Source organism: Atta colombica, unplaced genomic scaffold, assembly GCF_001594045.1.
Source record: "Atta colombica isolate Treedump-2 unplaced genomic scaffold, Acol1.0 scaffold274, whole genome shotgun sequence".
NCBI lineage: Eukaryota > Metazoa > Arthropoda > Insecta > Hymenoptera > Formicidae > Atta > Atta colombica.
Genome location: NW_017259375.1, coordinates 2327503 through 2335886, shown reverse-complemented (window position 1 = coordinate 2335886; position 8384 = coordinate 2327503). Strand labels below are relative to the sequence as shown.

The window sequence follows — 8384 nt, the reverse complement described above, 5'->3', positions numbered from 1 at the left end:
CACTTTACGTTTGAAAACGATTATTGGAAGTATAACCACAGAAATTGCCATTCTACGTTTTTTGCGTTTCTCTCGAGAAGTTAAATGTGCTGATATATATGAATGTTATTGAAATCAATTATCGATATTCAATATCGATATTGATAAGACATTTTTAAAATTTTTTTATTATAATTAGTATCTCTTTCTAAACTACGAATTATAAAATTATTTCAGTTTAATTATTCTTTTTACAGATTTTTATTTTGAAATGTGATAATAATTTTTTATTTGTTACTTAATTATATTCAAATTAAATTATTTCAAATAATTTAATTTCATTTATGATCTTAAAATATATATATATATATACATATATATTAGTTCAGCAATCTTTTCAAAATATCGATTATTTAATCTTATATGATCTTATATCTTTGTGAGTACAAAATTTTTATTATTTTTCTCTTACATAATTTCGTTACACGGCTATGAATTATTTTAATTATATTATTTATTATTGAATTTGATATTACGATAATTAAATTTACATTATGTATATTTTAAAACGAGTACAAATTATTTAATATTTGACCGATAATAATTTTGTAAATGCATTAATAAAGATCTTTAACCTATGTTTTTCAGCTATTTATGCTTATAAAAGCGTGCAATGGTAAATATAATTTCTCGACTTTTAAGCATATCTGATATAAATTTTTATATTGCTTGTATAATTATAATACAATGTAATTCTTTATGTATTTATTATGCAATTGAAAATTATATCAGCTATATTTACACTGCCACTTCTCATCGCGAATAAGAAACTTTACTTTGATTTTATTTCTTTCTTCGCCTTACACTAGAAGCAATCAGAGTCAACGTATTTTGTAGTATTGTGCACGGAGCTTCTCTTGATTCGCTCGAATTTCTCTTTTTAATGCATATACTGAGCTACACCGTGGTACTCAGACGTAATAGGGACGACAAAACATGAATGTCCTGCGACAGGAAAATCCGCTCTCAACAATGACAAGCGAAATAGATGAGCAGGACGTTTGGAAAAATCTCTTGAGTTTCGTTCTAACGTTTCCACGAAGATTTCCGTTATTTCGAATTGTAAGAACGTAATGATATTTTATCTGGCATTTTCCACACATTTTATGACGATCATTTGTATTTTGCAATAATGAGTAATAAAAATGAGTATAAAAAGCTATTTCTTTAATTTCACTGTATTTGACAATAGCGTGTTTATTATGTATGTACGTGTAGCAATAAAATTTGTTAATGTTATGTGACAAAACAAGCACCACTTAATTAATATTCAGACTTTTATTGTCCTTTAACGTAATCATTCCTAGAGACAATACACTTCTGACAACGTTCACACAAATTCGAAAATAAAATTTTCCTGAAAAAAAATTTTGTGCAAAACGTCATCTTTGATGTAGATTACTTGAAATTACTTTGAAAGACAATAAAGTCATTTGTATAATATATTAATTAAGTGATGTTTATTTTCACATTCACCAAATTTTGTTGCCATACCACGTACAATATCTACTTATATATATGCACCAATAGTAATCGATTTATGTAGATATATCTCCATAGGAAATTGTTTATTTCTATTGAAATCATTTATCTGATATCGCTTTATTAATTGGTTTATTATAAATCTGCATGTAGCGATACATATCCTAATGTACATATCATGACACTATCATAATATCATATTTTATCGATAATCCACCTAACAAATACAAATGAGCCACGAGTATGCGATAAAACGATACTTCGCTCTATAAATTTGATAAAAGATAATTCTATATATCATTGGTTATATCAAATTAATTTATTAAAAATATAACATTAAAAGTATAAAGAGATTTTTTTACGTCATATTTTGTAATACATTATATAATATATAATATTGTGTTATTACATATTATAAGAAATTATTACAGAAATACTAGACATTTTTAAAGCATTGAAATTGATTTAAAAAACAATAACTACCATAATACTATATACATATATATTGTAAATTTAACAATATGTCAATAATTACAATATCATTTTAATTCATCAAGTAATTCTTCGCGATTTGCTTGAATTCCTTTTTCGAGCGATCTTTCCCCTGGCCGTACGAGGAAGCCTCTGCATGAATTTAACTCCCGCATACAACCTGCAGTACTACGGTATGTTCTGCTCAACCAAGTTGGTTATGTCGAGCTTCGTCGCCTGAAATTTACGTGAGGAATTGTAATGTAACGTATGTAGGGCAAGACGGTGAAACTTAGGGTCTGCAGTAAATTACGCTGCACGTACAAAAGCAAGTCATTTTATTTTTTTTAGTAGAATGTAAATAAACATGAAGAAATTGTATACTATATAATTTTATATTAATTTCTTAGAAAAAAAAGATCAATATGTGAATTACTTTGGACATTATATAAAATATTCAGTAACTTTACAGAGAATTTAAAACGAAAGACGCTCTTTAAAAAATATGATGTTAAATTTATTACTCTGCTTACAAAATGTTCTATTTAATGTTATTTCGCTAATAGTTTAATGTAGAAAAATTTAGAATGGAAATAATTTTTAATATTAGTTTGATTTGGAAAAAAGATGTTTTTAGCAGTCCAAAGACTGATTGCATTGTACATGATAAACAAATTAAGACTAAATAAGATAGGAACAATTGACAAACGCTTAAATAGGCATTGCGAATGTTTGTTAGAGTGATTACCTTTTTCCCAAGTATTTTCGCAATAAAAGCCAAGGCATGTTCCTTCTTAACATCATGTGGCACCGCCACACGCCATTACGACTTCGAGGACTGTGGGATGTTGCTGAATCAAAACTTCGATTTCCGCGGGCGATATCTTGATAGCTCTGTAGTTTATGAATTCCGACATTCTATCGACGGAAGATTTCGCCATCGTCATCATAGTAACCAAGATCGCCAGTATGCAATCATCTTAAAATGCGCCATATTGATCATATTGAAGTTTCGTAATTCTTTGTAACATATAGGAATTCTAATATTAAATTCTAATATTAAAATCAATTATTAAAACAATGTTTATAAAATTATATTAATAATTGAAACAATGGCATCATTAATAATTCATTAACATTCATTTCTACAGTCTTAAAAATATGCTACAAAGTATTTGTCAATTGTTACAAATCTTTTTATTATATTCTAATTAATTAATTAAAATCTCTATGTCTGCTGTAAACAACGGCAAATGTCGAAATATTTCATATATTTACCATCCGAATCGATAGCGTTCTTTGTGACCTCAGGGTTGTTATAGTATATCCATTCATGTACGATGATTTGGCCCATATTTCTTCGGCTTTATTGACCCCCAAGACCTTTCTCGTGTCAGAATCGACTATACTTTCAGCCTTCCTGTTTCGCACACAAATCCTGTCTGGTTTATTGTGTTTCGTTTGACGGGTACATAATCCACTGTAACCTGTCATTCCTATAATACGGGCAGTTTAAAAATCGGTTTTCTTCACATTGCATGTCAATGTATGTATTTTAAATTGAAACATTAACTAGCACTATATTACTAATACAATTAATCTTATACGACATTAATATAATTAACTAGTATAACTAATCATTATCAATGGGGTAACAAGACTGCAATCACGATTTTATCATTTCAATAAATTGGACCTACTGTAGCTCAATATGACATTGGTATGCGGCAAAAGTTTCACTAGACTCTGCTGCAGCTCTTCTCGGAAATGCGCGCCGCCAAACAAAAGGATTTTCAATGTTGGTAGTCAGTACTTGCTTAATATGCCGAACTTTACCAGTCGAATAGGGAAGCAGGAATCGCATCTAAACCAGGATACCTGAATGCAAAACGACGCCGTTAAACTCGAACACTCCCGCGGTATTACCTGCGCGAAGCAATAAATCACGCGGTACAACTATCACGCCCGTTTGTAGATGTGCCTCAATTCAAGCCCGTGTTATCCTTTAGCAAATTCGCTGCGCGACATAAATTAACATAAATTAACGCAAACGCGCGAGCGTAATATTGTATAAAATACTCCCGTTGCAGAATTCCAAAATGAAAATAATAACGTGGATGCTACGTGATGAAAAATGCATGGTAAATCAGGTGATATCGCCAAATATTAAATTTTATCTCCATCGCATAAACTCGTAATTAATTTCTATATCGAGCTGCGCACGTCATTAAAAATGAATGCTTTATAAAGAGTTTTAAATAATCGTGCATGCTATTGAACTATCGTTCTCTAAAAATACGCATAAAATTGTTGCTATGTACGAATGTATATCTGGCGATTATTTATTAATTTATTATTATTATCAATGCGTGTTAGAGAGATTCTGATATTTCTAATATTGATGATTTGTTATTAATCTGTAATTAAGCGATATATGTATGTCCGCTAATTTATCTCGGCACTCGTCTCGTATTTTTCGATGAAACGACATGTCTCCTCGCTTCATCGCAATCTGGGACTGTGATCCTTTTCGAGCAATCAGGAAGAGCCTTGATAATGATGAATAGACCACAGAACCACCGCGGAAGGCGTCCTTAGAGGTCGTCAATCTTGACATGAGCCATGTAATTGATCATGGACGCGTGGCTGATCTCGGTACCTTTCGGAAGACCGCTGGTACCGGACGAGCAAACGATTGTGGCGACATGATCAGGGCTGGACAATTTTACACACTCGAATTCGTTGAGAATTCGTGTCGTCCTGAGAACGCAGAATGCTCGTTAGAGACGCGTCTTCAAATCTTGCCAGTTTACCGAACACCACCAGCTTGGTGTTTAAATTGTTTTCTTTAATAACTTGCTCTAGACATTTTGCCGATTCGGCGTTCACGAACACTATTTTTGGCCTCGTCAATAAGAGGAAGTAACGTGCGGTCATTGAAACGAAGGAAACATTCGCAAATATTTCTCGTATATGAAAAATTCAACAACGGTGCTTATCTTCTCTCTAAATCTGAATCAATGGATAATCACTGATATCAGTGCCAAGTATGTCACTGAAACCAGTGAATTAAATGTGAGATTCCTAACCTAGCTTTATTATCTAATTAATCTTATTTTAGTTCTTACTTAAATTCAATGAATATGATATTGGAAGATTAACATGAAATTAACATGCAAAGTATTTTAGTTATATAATGCTCAGGCATTCTTCCTTTTTTAGTTGAACTTTACTGATTTTCAGTGCCAAGTATGCCACATTGCTGCATGGATAATTACTGATTCAGATTTAAAGAGTTGATTGTTGTAATATATTTACGCGAATTAATTGCAAATTTGGCGTTTCGGAAATTCGCAAAAGAAACTACTACTTTGCGATAAATACTTTTTCCATTATGCTTTTTTTTTGATTGATTAAAAAAAATGCAAGAAAAATAGAAAATGAAAACAGAATGCTTTGCAACGACACAGCTCTCGGAAATTCGATTTTGTTCGGTGGTTTAATACTCGACGCAAAAAAAAAACGGATACAGATGGAAAAGCGGGAGGATAAGTAACATACTTGGGGAAAGGGATTGCTAATGGCGTCGATGTAGAGTGCCGCTAGCAATGTACGTATGATTCCAAATGATTGTGAGTGCAAATGCCGATTATGTCGCCCGGCTGAACAGCTTGCTCTCTTAGCCACAGCGCGCACTTCACACTTTTCTCCGTCATTTCTGCAAAAGTGGTCTTTGTGCCAGCAACCTCCACCTATAGGATTATATCGATCGAACGAGCGAGGGTTAAATGGCGAATCATGGTGACATTTATGTTAAAATCGATTCGATGACTCTGTCGACATCTTCGAAGTCGACTGTGTCTACTTACTTGAGCGACGAACTCAGGTCTACTTCGCATCTTCTCCAATACTAACGCGCCGATGTTTGTGCATTCCCTGTAAATCGATACCTCCTCGCCGATCAAAATGTCGTTTTCTATCCTGAGAGACCCACTATGCTCTTCTGAAAATTGTGTGACGAGTCGATTATTAGAAATTAATAATTTAAGCTCCGCAGATAATAAATTGCAAATATAAACGAATGTAGATAGACTGTAGATGAATGTAGATAAACTTGATTCGCTTCAGTGTTATTTTAATTGCCATAATAGGCTTCGCTAAATATGCTTTAATTAATATCTAAAAAATTTCTAAATGCATCTTGAATTTAAATTTAATACGAATAAATACTAAATCACTTAAAAGTAAGCAACATTTATTACAACGGTATACTGAGAAAAAAATATAGTTAATTTTAATAAATATTTAGTTGGCAGTATTCAACTAAATATTTATTAAAATTGACTATATTTTTTTCAGTGTATGTATATACCTCGTCAAATATATATTCTTATTTCCATTGGTTCTTCCAAAGTTTACCATTGTTGAAATTTATTTAATACACGTGAAAAATTAATAGCGTAAAGCTTGAGCTTGAATCCGATTAAACCATCAATTTTCACTTTGATCGTTTTGTTATCCAGTGAGCTATTGAAATGATTGCAATGATTCATTAATACAATTACGAATTACGATAACATATCAATGAGACATGTGCGAAACGTATAACGGAAAAATTCAATTCCTACATATAAAAAGAGATAGTTCCGTGAGAAAATTTTACACCTGTCATCTGTCTATATATTGTTAATATTATTAAGCAATATAAAAAAGTTTAGGCTCTAAATAATATAAATATATAAAAACATATATATAACATATATATAAATACAACGATTTTATGATTAATTGGATAATCCATCACAGTTTTAATTATTTGACTAATCATTTCACCTCAATTTTCCGATTTTATTATTAAAATTTAAACAATTTCTCATACACAACGATAATCTTATGAGATATCATTATTTTATTTTATATACTAGATTCATTTTATATACTGAAGATAATTTAAAATATAAAATTGTTTATTTTTATTCTTATTATGTTATTTGATAAAAAATTTATATAGGTATACAAACATATTGATAAATATGTTCAATGTCAGTAGTCGATATTTTTATAAACTTATAATTGATATTATTATTAAGGTGAAAAACTGCAGATGAATTCTTCGTTTGTATTGTGAAACAACGCGGTCGTGATGGTCACTAGGAAAAGACAAATATTTGTATGCAAACTCAAATACGCAAATGTCATCCTCAAATGTTTACTCTCTTTATACTGTGAATTTGAATCTCTTAACAAGTTAGATTTAATGTAACTAATTTTGATTTGATTTAATGTAACCAGTTTTATTTTTTCTAAAATTCCTAGAAAAAATTCTGTATTTAAAAAATCATTATAATAAAACAACAGATAAACAATATAAGATAAAAATTCATTAAAAGGCTGTATTAACGAACTTGCAAATTTAAATCTCGCTATCGCATTTACTTTATAATACAAATATTTTTTAAAACATTTCAAGAATATATTTATTTCTTAAATATATAATTTCTCACTCGATTGTAAAATTATTACAAAAATTAAAATGTATATTTAATTAAATGTCGAAATGTTAATAAGAATTAGATCAATATATTACAAAGCAAAAATTAGATCATATAAGCTTTAAAATATATTTAATAAGATCATTAAGATCACTTCCGTTTTCTTCCACTTATTAGTTTAGCATAGTTTATTATTGCATTGAACGACATTGGAGGACTAATTGGCGCTAGTTGTCAGTTCCACTAAGTTCTAACCAATTTATGAATGCGGCAGCGTGACACGAGAGTGCACTATTCGGTCACCGACTCAAGGTGGTGAGAATGTTCCTGTTTCTCGAAGTTTCCTTTGGTATCGACGATCTCTCGTTCTCACTTGATCTTATCATTATCCTTCTGTCGGTTCTCGTCCATTTATCCATGGCATTACTGTTAATCTTTAACTATTCCCACAATTTCGAGATAGTTATTGAAAAGATTTTTCCATGTATATTTGAAGATATCGGGAGACACGATAGTATCTCGATGCTAATTATTATATACATCCCGTTCTGAACATTGTAACAGTAATAAAATTTATGCCAATCAATTCATATATATCAAATATAATTTATACCAATCATGCGATAGAGATATGAATTTAATTATCTTAATATGAATATGTTTATTGAACGAAAACTCTTATCGATTGATTATATTAGAAATTTTTATTCAGCAAATAACTAAATAAAATAGTTGATTGCTACAATTTTTGTTTGATATGAATATTGCGAATTACTCCGCTCGATTATACAAGTAATCAAAATTTTGCATCAATAGTTGATTTCGGTACAGAATTACTACAAAACTAAAAATTAGGAAAATTAGAGAATTGTTAAGAATATTAAAAACGGGAAGTCAGGG

The 8384-nt window shown here is 30.4% G+C and overlaps 1 pseudogene; it reads right to left on the bottom strand.

Annotated features, from left to right (window-relative positions):
* Positions 1-2065: 2065 nt before the first annotated feature.
* LOC108689632 lies at positions 2066-7903 on the bottom strand (annotated as a pseudogene).
* Between the last annotated feature and the right edge of the window lie 481 nt (positions 7904-8384).